Raw genomic sequence first — 13,185 nt, 5'->3', positions numbered from 1 at the left:
AGGGTTCACTTCTGGGGTGCAAAGTTGGTTCAATATATGCAAATCAATAAATGTGATTCAACATATAGAGTTAAAAACCAAAACCCTATTATCATCTCCATAGACATGGAAAAAGCTTTCACTATAACTGAATATTCCTGAATGATAAAAACCATCAACAAACTAGTCATTGAAGGAACATATCTCAAAATAATAAGAGCCATCTATGACAAACCCACAGCCAACATCATACTTAATAGGCAAAAGTTGAAAGCATTCCCTTGAGAACTGGAAGAAGACAAGAACGCCCACTATCACTACTGTTATCCAACATAGTACTGGAAGGGCTAGGCAGAGCAATCAGTTAAGAGAAACAAATAAAAGGCATACATATGGGAAATGAAGATGTCAAACAATCTCTCCTTGTGAATGATATGATTCTACACCTAGAAAACTCCCAAAGACTCCACTGAAAGGCTCTTGGGATTGATAAACAACTTCGATAAAGAAAGTTTCAGGATAAAAAAAAAATCAATGTACAAAAATCAGTAGCATTTCTATATATTAATAATGTTCAAGCTTAGAGTCAAAACAAGAATGCAATCCCATTTAAAACACACAAAAAATTAAAATATCTAGGAATACATCTGACCTAGGAGGTGATAGATCTTTACAAGGAGAACTACAAAACACTGCTGAAAAGAAATCAGAGATGACACAAACAAATGGAGGATATTTGATTGGAAGAATTAATATCATGAAAATGGCCATACTGCCCAAATAAGTCTACAAATCCAATGCTATTCCTGTCAAACTACCAATATCATTTTTCACAGAACTAGAAAAAGCTATTCTAAAACTCATATGGAACCAAAAAAGAGCCTGAGTAGCCAAAGCAATCCTAAGCAAAAGGAACAAAGCCAGAGACATCACATTACCTGACTTCAAACTATACTATAAGGCTACAGTAACCAAAAATGGCAGTTGGCAGGTACAAACAGACACATAGGTGAATGGGACAGAATAGAAAAAACAGAATTAAAGCTTCACACCTACAACCATCTGAACTTTGACAAAGCAACAAAAGTAAGCAGTGGGGAAAGGATATTCTATTCAATAAATGGTGCTGGGATAGCTAGCCAGCGATATGCAGAAGAATGAAACTGGACACTGCTTTTCACTATACAGAAAAATTATCTCAAGATAAATTAAACATTCATATGTAAGACCTCAAACTGTAAGAATCTTTTTTTTTTTTTTTTTTTTTGTAGAAAAGAATAGCTTTTATTTTTTTTTTTTTTTTTTTTTTTTTTTTATTATACTTTAAGTTGTAGGGTACATGTGCATAACGTGCAGGTTTGTTACATATGTATATTTGTGCCATGTTGGTGTGCTGCACCCATCAACTCATCGTTACATCAGGTATAACTCCCAATGCAATCCCTCCCCCCTCCCCCCTCCCCATGATAGGCCCCGGTGTGTGATGTTCCCCTTCCTGAGTCCAAGTGATCTCATTGTTCAGTTCCCACCTATGAGTGAGAACATGCGGTGTTTGGTTTTCTGTTCTTGTGATAGTTTGCTAAGAATGATGGTTTCCAGCTGCATCCATGTCCCTACAAAGGATGCAAACTCATCCTTTTTGATGGCTGCATAGTATTCCATGGTGTATATGTGCCACATTTTCTTAATCCAATCTGTCACTGATGGACATTTGGGTTGATTCCAAGTCTTTGCTATTGTGAATAGTGCTGCAATAAACATACATGTGCATGTGTCTTTATAGCAGCATAATTTATAATCCTTTGGGTATATACCCAGTAATGGGATGGCTGGGTCATATGGTACATCTAGTTCTAGATCCTTGAGGAATCGCCATACTGTTTTCCATAATGGTTGAACTAGTTTACAATCCCACCAACAGTGTAAAAGTGTTCCTATTTCTCCACATCCTCTCCAGCACCTGTTGTTTCCTGACTTTTTAATGATTGCCATTCTAACTGGTGTGAGATGGTATCTCATTGTGGTTTTGATTTGCATTTCTCTGATGGCCAGTGATGATGAGCATTTTTTCATGTGTCTGTTGGCTGTATGAATGTCCTCTTTTGAGAAATGTCTGTTCATATCCTTTGCCCACTTTTTGATGGGGTTGTTTGTTTTTTTCTTGTAAATTTGTTTGAGTTCTTTGTAGGTTCTGGATATTAGCCCTTTGTCAGATGAGTAGATTGCAAAAATTTTCTCCCATTCTGTAGGTTGCCTGTTCACTCTGGTGGTAGTTTCTTTTGCTGTGCAGAAGCTCTTTAATTTAATGAGATCCCATTTGTCAATTTTGGCTTTTGCTGCCGTTGCTTTTGGTGTTTTAGACATGAAGTCTTTGCCCATGCCTATGTCCTGAATGGTACTACCTAGGTTTTCCTCTAGGATTTTTATGGTATTAGGTCTAACATTTAAGTCTCTAATCCATCTTGAATTAATTTTCGTATAAGGAGTAAGGAAAGGATCCAGTTTCAGCTTTCTACTTATGGCTAGCCAATTTTCCCAGCACCATTTATTAAATAGGCAATCCTTTCCCCATTTCTTGTTTCTCTCAGGTTTGTCAAAGATCAGATGGCTGTAGATGTGTGGTATTATTTCTGAGGACTCTGTTCTGTTCCATTGGTCTATATCTCTGTTTTGGTACCAGTACCATGCTGTTTTGGTTACTGTAGCCTTGTAGTATAGTTTGAAGTCAGGTAGCGTGATGCCTCCAGCTTTGTTCTTTTGACTTAGGATTGTCTTGGAGATGCGGGCTCTTTTTTGGTTCCATATGAACTTTAAAGCAGTTTTTTCCAATTCTGTGAAGAAACTCATTGGTAGCTTGATGGGGATGGCATTGAATCTATAAATTACCTTGGGCAATATGGCCATTTTCACGATATTGATTCTTCCTATCCATGAGCATGGTATGTTCTTCCATTTGTTTGTGTCCTCTTTTATTTCACTGAGCAGTGGTTTGTAGTTCTCCTTGAAGAGGTCCTTTACATCCCTTGGAAGTTGGATTCCTAGGTATTTTATTCTCTTTGAAGCAATTGTGAATGGAAGTTCATTCCTGATTTGGCTCTCTGTTTGTCTGTTACTGGTGTATAAGAATGCTTGTGATTTTTGCACATTAATTTTGTATCCTGAGACTTTGCTGAAGTTGCTTATCAGCTTAAGGAGATTTTGGGCTGAGACAATGGGGTTTTCTAAATATACAATCATGTCATCTGCAAACAGGGACAGTTTGACTTCTTCTTTTCCTAACTGAATACCCTTGATTTCTTTCTCTTGCCTAATTGCCCTAGCCAGAACTTCCAACACTATGTTGAATAGGAGTGGTGAGAGAGGGCATCCCTGTCTTGTGCCAGTTTTCAAAGGGAATTTTTCCAGTTTTTGCCCATTCAGTATGATATTGGCTGTGGGTTTGTCATAAATAGCTCTTATTATTTTGAGGTACGTTCCATCAATACCGAATTTATTGAGCGTTTTTAGCATGAAGGGCTGTTGAATTTTGTCAAAAGCCTTTTCTGCATCAATTGAGATAATCATGTGGTTCTTGTCTTTGGTTCTGTTTATATGCTGGATTATGTTTATTGATTTGCGAATGTTGAACCAGCCTTGCGTCCCAGGGATGAAGCCCACTTGATCATGGTGGATAAGCTTTTTGATGTGTTGCTGAATCCGGTTTGCCAGTATTTTATTGAGGATTTTTGCATCGATGTTCATCAGGGATATTGGTCTAAAATTCTCTTTTTTTGTTGTGTCTCTGCCAGGCTTTGGTATCAGGATGATGTTGGCCTCATAAAATGAGTTAGGGAGGATTCCCTCTTTTTCTATTGATTGGAATAGTTTCAGAAGGAATGGTACCAACTCCTCCTTGTACCTCTGGTAGAATTCAGCTGTGAATCCGTCTGGTCCTGGACTTTTTTTGGTTGGTAGGCTATTAATTATTGCCTCAATTTCAGAGCCTGCTATTGGTCTATTCAGGGATTCAACTTCTTCCTGGTTTAGTCTTGGAAGAGTGTAAGTGTCCAGGAAATTATCCATTTCTTCTAGATTTTCCAGTTTATTTGCGTAGAGGTGTTTATAGTATTCTCTGATGGTAGTTTCTATTTCTGTGGGGTCGGTGGTGATATCCCCTTTATCATTTTTAATTGCGTCGATTTGATTCCTCTCTCTTTTCTTCTTTATTAGTCTTGCTAGTGGTCTGTCAATTTTGTTGATCTTTTCAAAAAACCAACTCCTGGATTCATTGATTTTTTGGAGAGTTTTTTGTGTCTCCATCTCCTTCAGTTCTGCTCTGATCTTAGTTATTTCTAGCCTTCTGCTAGCTTTCGAATGTGTTTGCTCTTGCTTCTCTAGTTCTTTTAATTGTGATGTTAGAGTGTCAATTTTAGATCTTTCCTGCTTTCTCTTGTGGGCATTTAGTGCTATAAATTTCCCTCTACACACTGCTTTAAATGTGTCCCAGAGATTCTGGTATGTTGTATCTTTGTTCTCATTGGTTTCAAAGAACATCTTTATTTCTGCCTTCATTTCGTTATGTACCCAGTAGTCATTCAGGAGCAGGTTGTTCAGTTTCCATGTAGTTGAGCGGTTTTGATTGAGTTTCTTAGTCCTGAGTTCTAGTTTGATTGCACTGTGGTCTGAGAGACAGTTTGTTATAATTTCTGTTCTTGTACATTTGCTGAGGAGTGCTTTACTTCCAATTACGTGGTCGATTTTGGAGTAAGTACGATGTGGTGCTGAGAAGAATGTATATTCTGTTGATTTGGGGTGGAGAGTTCTATAGATGTCTATTAGGTCTGCTTGCTGCAGAGATGAGTTCAATTCCTGGATATCCTTGTTAACTTTCTGTCTCGTTGATCTGTCTAATGTTGACAGTGGAGTGTTGAAGTCTCCCATTATTATTGTATGGGAGTCTAAGTCTCTTTGTAAGTCTCTAAGGACTTGCTTTATGAATCTGGGTGCTCCTGTATTGGGTGCATATATATTTAGGATAGTTAGCTCTTCCTGTTGAATTGATCCCTTTACCATTATGTAATGGCCTTCTTTGTCTCTTTTGATCTTTGATGGTTTAAAGTCTGTTTTATCAGAGACTAGTATTGCAACCCCCGCTTTTTTTTGTTCTCCATTTGCTTGGTAGATCTTCCTCCATCCCTTTATTTTGAGCCTATGTATGTCTCTGCGTGTAAGATGGGTCTCCTGAATACAGCAGACTGATGGGTCTTGACTCTTTATCCAGTTTGCCAGTCTGTGTCTTTTAATTGGAGCATTTAGTCCATTTACATTTAAGGTTAAGATTGTTATGTGTGAACTTGATCCTGCCATTATGATATTAACTGGTTATTTTGCTCGTTAGTTGATGCAGTTTCTTCCTAGCCTCGATGGTCTTTACATTTTGGCATGTTTTTGCAATGGCTGGTACCGGTTGTTCCTTTCCATGTTTAGTGCTTCCTTCAGGGTCTCTTGTAAGGCAGGCCTAGTGGTGACAAAATCTCTAAGCATTTGCTTATCTGAAAAGGATTTTATTTCTCCTTCACTTATGAAACTTAGTTTGGCTGGATATGAAATTCTGGGTTGAAAATTCTTTTCTTTAAGAATGTTGAATATTGGCCCCCACTCTCTTCTGGCTTGGAGAGTTTCTGCTGAGAGATCTGCTGTTAGTCTGATGGGCTTCCCTTTGTGGGTAACCCGACCTTTCTCTCTGGCTGCCCTTAAGATTTTTTCCTTCATTTCAACTTTGGTGAATCTGGCAATTATGTGTCTTGGAGTTGCTCTTCTCGAGGAGTATCTTTGTGGCGTTCTCTGTATTTCCTGGATTTGAATGTTGGCCTGCCCTACTAGGTTGGGGAAGTTCTCCTGGATGATATCCTGAAGAGTGTTTTCCAACTTGGTTCCATTTTCCCCCTCACTTTCAGGCACCCCAATCAGACGTAGATTTGGTCTTTTTACATAATCCCATACTTCTTGCAGGCTTTGTTCATTTCTTTTTCTTCTTTTTTCTTTTGGTTTCTCTTCTCGCTTCATTTCATTCATTTGATCCTCAATCGCAGATACTCTTTCTTCCAGTTGATCGAGTCGGTTACTGAAGCTTGTGCATTTGTCACGTATTTCTCGTGTCATGGTTTTCATCTCTTTCATTTCGTTTAGGACCTTCTCTGCATTAATTACTCTAGCCATCAATTCTTCCACTTTTTTTTCAAGATTTTTAGTTTCTTTGCGCTGGGTACGTAATTCCTCCTTTAGCTCTGAGAAATTTGATGGACTGAAGCCTTCTTCTCTCATCTCGTCAAAGTCATTCTCCGTCCAGCTTTGATCCGTTGCTGGCGATGAGCTGCGCTCCTTTGCCGGGGGAGATGCACTCTTATTTTTGGAATTTCCAGCTTTTCTGCCCTGCTTTTTCCCCATCTTTGTGGTTTTATCTGCCTCTGGTCTTTGATGATGGTGATGTACTGATGGGGTTTTGGTGTAGGTGTCCTTCCTATTTGATAGTTTTCCTTCTAACAGTCAGGACCCTCAGCTGTAGGTCTGTTGGAGATTACTTGAGGTCCACTCCAGACCCTGTTTGCCTGGGTATCAGCAGCAGAGGCTGCAGAAGATAGAATATTTCTGAACAGCGAGTGTACCTGTCTGATTCTTGCTTTGGAAGCTTCCTCTCAGGGGTGTACTCCACCCTGTGACGTGTGGGGTGTCAGACTGCCCCTAGTGGGGGATGTCTCCCAGTTAGGCTACTCAGGGGTCAGGGACCCACTTGAGCAGGGAGTCTGTCCCTTCTCAGATCTCAACCTCCGTGTTGGGAGATCCACTGCTCTCTTCAAAGCTGTCAGACAGAGTCGTTTGCGTCTGCAGAGGTTTCGGCTATGTTTGTTATTGCCCTGTCCCCAGAGGTGGAGTCTACAGAGACAGGCAGGTTTCCTTGAGCTGCTGTGAGCTCCACCCACTTCGAGCTTCTCAGCAGCTTTGTTTACCTACTTAAGCCTCAGCAATGGCGGGCGCCCCTCCCCCAGCCTCGCTGCTGCCTTGCCGGTAGATCACAGACTGCTGTGCTAGCAATGAGGGAGGCTCCGTGGGTGTGGGACCCTCCCGGCCAGGTGTGGGATATGATCTCCTGGTGTGCCTGTTGGCTTAAAGCGCAGTATTGGGGTGGGAGTTACCCGATTTTCCAGGTGTTGTGTGTCTCAGTTCCCCTGGCTAGGAAAAGGGATTCCCTTCCCCCTTGCGCTTCCCAGGTGAGGCAATGCCTCGCCCTGCTTCAGCTCTCGCTGGTCGGGCTGCAGCAGCTGACCAGCACCGATCGTCCGGCACTCCCCAGTGAGATGAACCCAGTACCTCAGTTGGAAATGCAGAAATCACCGGTCTTCTGTGTCGCTCGCGCTGGGAGTTGGAGACTGGAGCTGTTCCTATTCGGCCATCTTGCTCCGCCCCCCATAAGAATCAACTGTAAGAATCTTAAAAGAAAACCCAGGAAACACCATTCTGGACGTTGACCTTGGGAAAGAATTTATGACTAAGTCCTCAAAAGCAATCGCAACAAAAACAAAAATTGACAAATGGGGCCTAATTAAACTAAAGAGCTTCTTCATAGCAATATAAACTATCAACAGAGTAAACAGACAACCTATAGAATGGAAGAAAATAGTCACAAACTATATATTAACAAGGGTATAATATTCAGAACTTATAAGGATCTTAAACAATTGAACAAATAAAAACCAAATGCCCACATTAAAAATGGTCAAAAGACATGAACAGACATTTCTCAAAAGAAAGCACACAAGTGGCCAACAAACATACAAAAAAATGTTCAGCATCAGTAATCATCAGAGAAATGCAAATCAAAACCAAAATGAGATATCATCTCATACCAGTCGGAGTGGCTATGATAAGAAAGTCAAAAAGCAATAGATACCTTCAAAGCTGTGGAGAAAAGGTAATGCTTATACACTGTTGATACAAATGCAAATTAGTTCAACCACTGTGGAAAGCAGTTTGGCAATTTCTTAAAGAACTTAGAACTACTATTCAACCCAGCAATCTCATTACTCAGTATATAGCTATAAGAAAACAAACTGGAGAGTCTAGCAAGATGGCTGAATAGGAACAGCTGCAGTCTGCAGCTCCCAGCAAGACCAAGGCAGAAGGTGGGTGATTTCTGCATTTCCAGCTAAGCTACCAAGTTCATCTCATTGGGACTGATTAGAAAGTGGGTGCAGCCCATGGAGGGCAAGCAGAAGCAGGTGGGGCGTCCTTCACCCAGGGAGTACAAGGGGTCAGGGAACTCCCTCCCCTCACCAAATGAAGCTTGAGGGACCACGCTGTGAGGGATAAAGCTCTCCAGCCCAGATACTACACTTTTCCCATGGTCTTTGCAACTCACAGTCAAGGAGATTCCCTTGGGTGCCTACACCAATAGGGCCCTGGTTTTCAAGCACAAAACTGAATGGCTATTTGGGCAGACACCGAGATAGCTGCAGGAGTTTTTTTTCCATAACCCAGTGGCACCTGAAATGCCAGCAAGACAGAACCATTCACTCCACTGGAAAGGGGGCTCAAGCTAGGGAGTCGAGTGGTCTTGCTAAGTGGATCCCACCCCCATGGAGCCCAACATGCTAAGATGCACCAGCTTGAAATTCTTGCTGCCAGTACAGCAGTCTGAAGTCTACCTGGGATGCTTGAGGTTGGTGTCAGGACGGGCATCCACCATTACTGAGGCTTGAGTAGGCAGTTTTCCCCTCACAGTGTAAACAAAGCCACCGGGAAGTAAGAACTGGGTGTGGAACCCACCAAAGCATGGCAAAGCCACTGTAGCCAGACTGCTTCTCTATATTTCTCCTCTCTGGGCAGGGCATCTCTGAAAGAAAGGCAGCAGCTCCAGTCAAGGGCTTGTAGATAAAACTCCCATCTCCCTGGGACAGAGCACTTGGGGGAAGGGGCAGCTGTGGGTGCAGCTTCAGCAGACTTAAACATTTCTGCCTGCAGGTTCTGAAGAGAGCAATGGATCTCCCAGCACAGCACTGGAGCTCTGCTAAGGGACAGACTGCCTCCTCAAGCGGGTCCCTAACCCTCATGCCTCCTGACTGGGAGACACCTCCCAGAAGGGGTTGAGAGACACCTCATACAGGAGAGCTCTGGCTGGCATCTGGCAATGGCCCCTCTGGGATGAAGCTTCCAGAGGAAGGAGCAGGCAGCAATCTTTGCTGTTCTGCAGCATCTGCTGGTGGGACCCAGGCAAACAGGGTCTGAGCAGGCAGCAATCTTTGCTGTTCTGCAGCATCTGCTGGTGGGACCCAGGCAAACAGGGTCTGGAGCAGACCTCCAGCAAACTCCAGCAGCCTGTAGAAGAGGTACCTGACTATGAGGGGGGGGAAAAATAACAAAGAGAAAGCAGTAGCATCAAAATCAACAAAAAGGACCCTCTCGCAAAACCATCTGAAGGTCACTAACATCAAAGACCAAAGGTAGGTAAATCCATGAAGATGAGGGAAAAAAAAAACATGCAAAAAGGCTGAAAATTTCAAAAACCAGAATGTCTCTTCTCCTCCAAAGGATCACAACTCCTAGCCCACAAGGGAGGAAAATTGGACAGAGAATGAGTTTGACGAATTGACAGAAGTAGGCTTCAGAAGGTGGGTTAAAGGAGCATGTTCTAACCCAATGCTCCGAGCTAACGGAGCATGTTCTAACCCAATGCAAGGAAGTTAAAAACCTTGATAAAAGGTTCCAGGAACTGCTAACTAGAATAACCAGTTTAGAGAAGAACATAAATGACCTGATGGAGCTGAAAAACACAGCATGAGAACTTTGTGAAGCATACACAAGTATCAATAGCCAAATCAATCATGCAGAAGAAAGGATATCAGAGATTGAAGATCAACTATATGAAATAAAGTGTGAGGACAAGATTAGAGAAAACAGAATGAAAAGGAATGAACAAAGTCTCCAAAAAATATAGAACTATGTGAAAAGAACAAACCTACATTTGATTGGCATACCTGAAAGTGATGGAAGAAAGGAACCAAGTTGGAAACTCTTCAGCATGTTATCCAGAAGAACTTCCCCGACCTAGCAAGATAGACAAACATTCAAATTCAGGAAATACAGAGAACACCACAAAGATACTCCCTGAGAAGAGCAACCCTGAGACATAATTGTCAGATTCACCATGGCTGAAATGAAGGCAAAAATGTTGAGGGCAGCCAGAGAGAAGAATCAGGTTACCCACAGAGGGAAACCCATCAGACTAACAGCAGATCTCTCTGCAGAAACCCCGTAAGTCAAAAAAGAGTAAGGGCCAATATTCAACCTTTTTTTTTAGACAGAGTCTCACTCCATCACCCAGACTGGCATGCAGTGGCATGATCTCAGCTCACTGCAACCTCTGCCTCCTGGGTTGAAGTGATTCTCCTGCCGCAGCCTCCTGAGTACCTGGGATTATAGGCACCCACCACCACACCTGGCTAATTTTGTATTGAGAGTAGAGACAGGGTTTCACCATGTTTGTCAGGCTGGTCTCAAACTCCTAACCTCACGATCTGCCTGCCTCAGCCTCCCAAAGTGCTGGGATTACAGGAGTGAGCCACCACACCCGGCCTCAACATTCTTAAAGAAAAGAATTTTCAAACCAGATTTTCATATCCAGCCAAACTAAGCTCATAAGCAAAGAAAAAAATAAAATCCTTTACAGACAAGCAGATGCTGAGGGATTTTGTTACCATCAGGCCTGCCTTACAAGAGCTCCTGAAGGAAACACTAAATATGTAAAGGAAAAACCGGTACCAGTCACTGCAAAAACATACCAAAATGTAAAGACCATCGACACTATGAAGAAACTGCATCAACTAATGGGTAAAATAACCAGCTAGCATCATAATGATAGGATCAAATTCACACACAACAATATAACCTCAAATGTAAATGGACTAAATGCCCCAATTAAAAGGCACAGACCAGCAAATTGGATAAAGAGTCAGGAACCATCGTGTGCTGTGTTCAGGAGATCCATCTCACATGCAAAGACACACATAGACTCAAAATAAGGAATGGAGGATTATTTACCAAGCAAATGGAAGGCAGAAAAAAAAAAAAAAAAAAAACAAGGCAGAGGTTGCAATTCTAGTCTCCAATAAAACAGACTTCAAACCAACAAAGATCAGAAAAGACAAAGAAGGGCATTACATAATGGTAAAGGCATCATTGCAACAAGAAGAACTAACTATCCTAAATATATATGCACCCAATACAGGAGCACTCAGATCCTTTTTTTTATTATTATTACACTTTATGTTCTAGGGTACATGTGCACAACATGCAGGTTTGTTACATATGTATACATGTGCCATGTTGGTGTGCTGCACCCATTAACTCATCATTTAGATTAGCTGTATCTCCTAATGCTATCCTTTCCCCCCTCCCCCACCCCACAACAGGCCCCGGTGTGTGATATTCCCCTTCCTGTGTCTAAGTGTTCTCATTGTTCAATTACCACCAATGAGTGAGAACATGCAGTGTTTGGTTTTCTGTTCTTGTGATAGTTTGCTGAGAATGATGGTTTCCAGCTGCATCCATGTCCCTACAAAGGATGTGAACTCATCCATTTTTATGGCTGCATAGTATTCCATGGTGTATATGTGCCACATTTTCTTAATCCAGTCGGTCATTGATGGACATCTGGGTTGGTTCCAAGTCTTTGCTATTGTAAATAGTGCTGCAATAAACATACGTGTGCATGTGTCTTTATAGCAGCGTGATTTATAATCCTTTGGGTATATACCCAGTAACAGGATGGCTGGGTCAAATGGTATTTCTAGTTCTAGATCCTTCAGGAATTGCCACACTGTCTTCCACAATGTTTGAACTAGTTTACAGTCCCACCAACAGTGCAAAAGTGTTCCTATTTCTCCACATCCTCTCCAGCACCTGTTGTTTCCTGACTTTTTAATGATCGCCATTCTAACTGGTGTGAGATGGTATCTCATTGTGGGTTTGATTTGCATTTCTCTGATGGCTGGTGATGATGAGCATTTTTTCATGTTTCTTTTGGCTGCATAAATGTCTTTTTTTGAGAACTGTCTGTTCATATCCTTTGCCCATGTTTTTGTTTTTGTTTTTGTTTTTTTCCTTGTAAATTTGTTTGAGTTCTTTGTAGGTTCTGGATATTAGCCCTTTGTCAGAGGAGTAGATTGTAAAAATTTTCTCCCATTCTCTAGGTTGCCTGTTCACTCTGATGGCAGTTTCTTTTGCTATGCAGAAGCTCTTTAGTTTAATTAGATCCCATTTGTCAATTTTGGCTTTTGTTGCCATTGCTTTTGGTGTTTTAGACATGAAGTCCTTGCACATGCCTAAGTTCTGAATAGTATTGCCAAGGTTTTCTTCTAGGGTTTTTATAGTTTTAGGTCTAACATTTAAGTCTCTAATCCATCTTGAATTAATTTTTGTATAAGATATAAGGAAGGGATCCAGTTTCAGCTTTCTACTTATGGCTAGCCAGTTTTCCCAGCACCATTTATTAAATAGGGAATCTTTTCCCCATTTCTTGTTTTTGTCAGGTTTGTCAAAGATCAGATGGTTGTATATGTGTGGTATTATTTCTGAGGGCTCTGTTCTGTTCCATTGGTCTATATCTCTGTTTTGGTACCTGTGCCATGCTGTTTTGGTTACTGTAGCCTTGTAGGATAGCTTGAAGTCAGGTAGTGTGATGCCTCCAGCTTCATTCTTTTGGCTTAGGATTGTCTTGGCAATGTGGGCTCTTTTTTGGTTACATATGAACTTTAAAGTAGTTTTTTCCAATTCTGTGAAGTAAGTCATTGGTAGCTTAATGGGGATGGCATTGAATCTATAAATTACCTTGGGCAGTATGGCCATTTTCACAATATTGATTCTTCCTATCCATGAGCATGGAACGTTCTTCCATTTGTTTGTGTCCTCTTTTATTTCATTGAGCAGTGGTTTGTAGTTCTCCTTGAAGAGGTCCTTCACATCCCTTGTAAGTTGGATTTCTAGGTATTTTATTCTCTTTTAAGTAATTGTGAATGGGAGTTCATTCATGATTTGGCTCCTGTTATTGGTGTATAAGAATGCTTGTGATTTTTGTACATTCGTTTTGTATCCAAAGTTGCTTATCAGCTTAAGGAGATTTGGGGCTGAGACCATGGGGTTTTCTAAATATACAATCATGTCATCTGCAAATAG

The sequence above is a fragment of the Macaca nemestrina genome, chromosome 11 (genome assembly GCF_043159975.1).
Source record: "Macaca nemestrina isolate mMacNem1 chromosome 11, mMacNem.hap1, whole genome shotgun sequence".
Taxonomy (NCBI): domain Eukaryota; kingdom Metazoa; phylum Chordata; class Mammalia; order Primates; family Cercopithecidae; genus Macaca; species Macaca nemestrina.
This window is presented reverse-complemented; position numbering follows the sequence as displayed.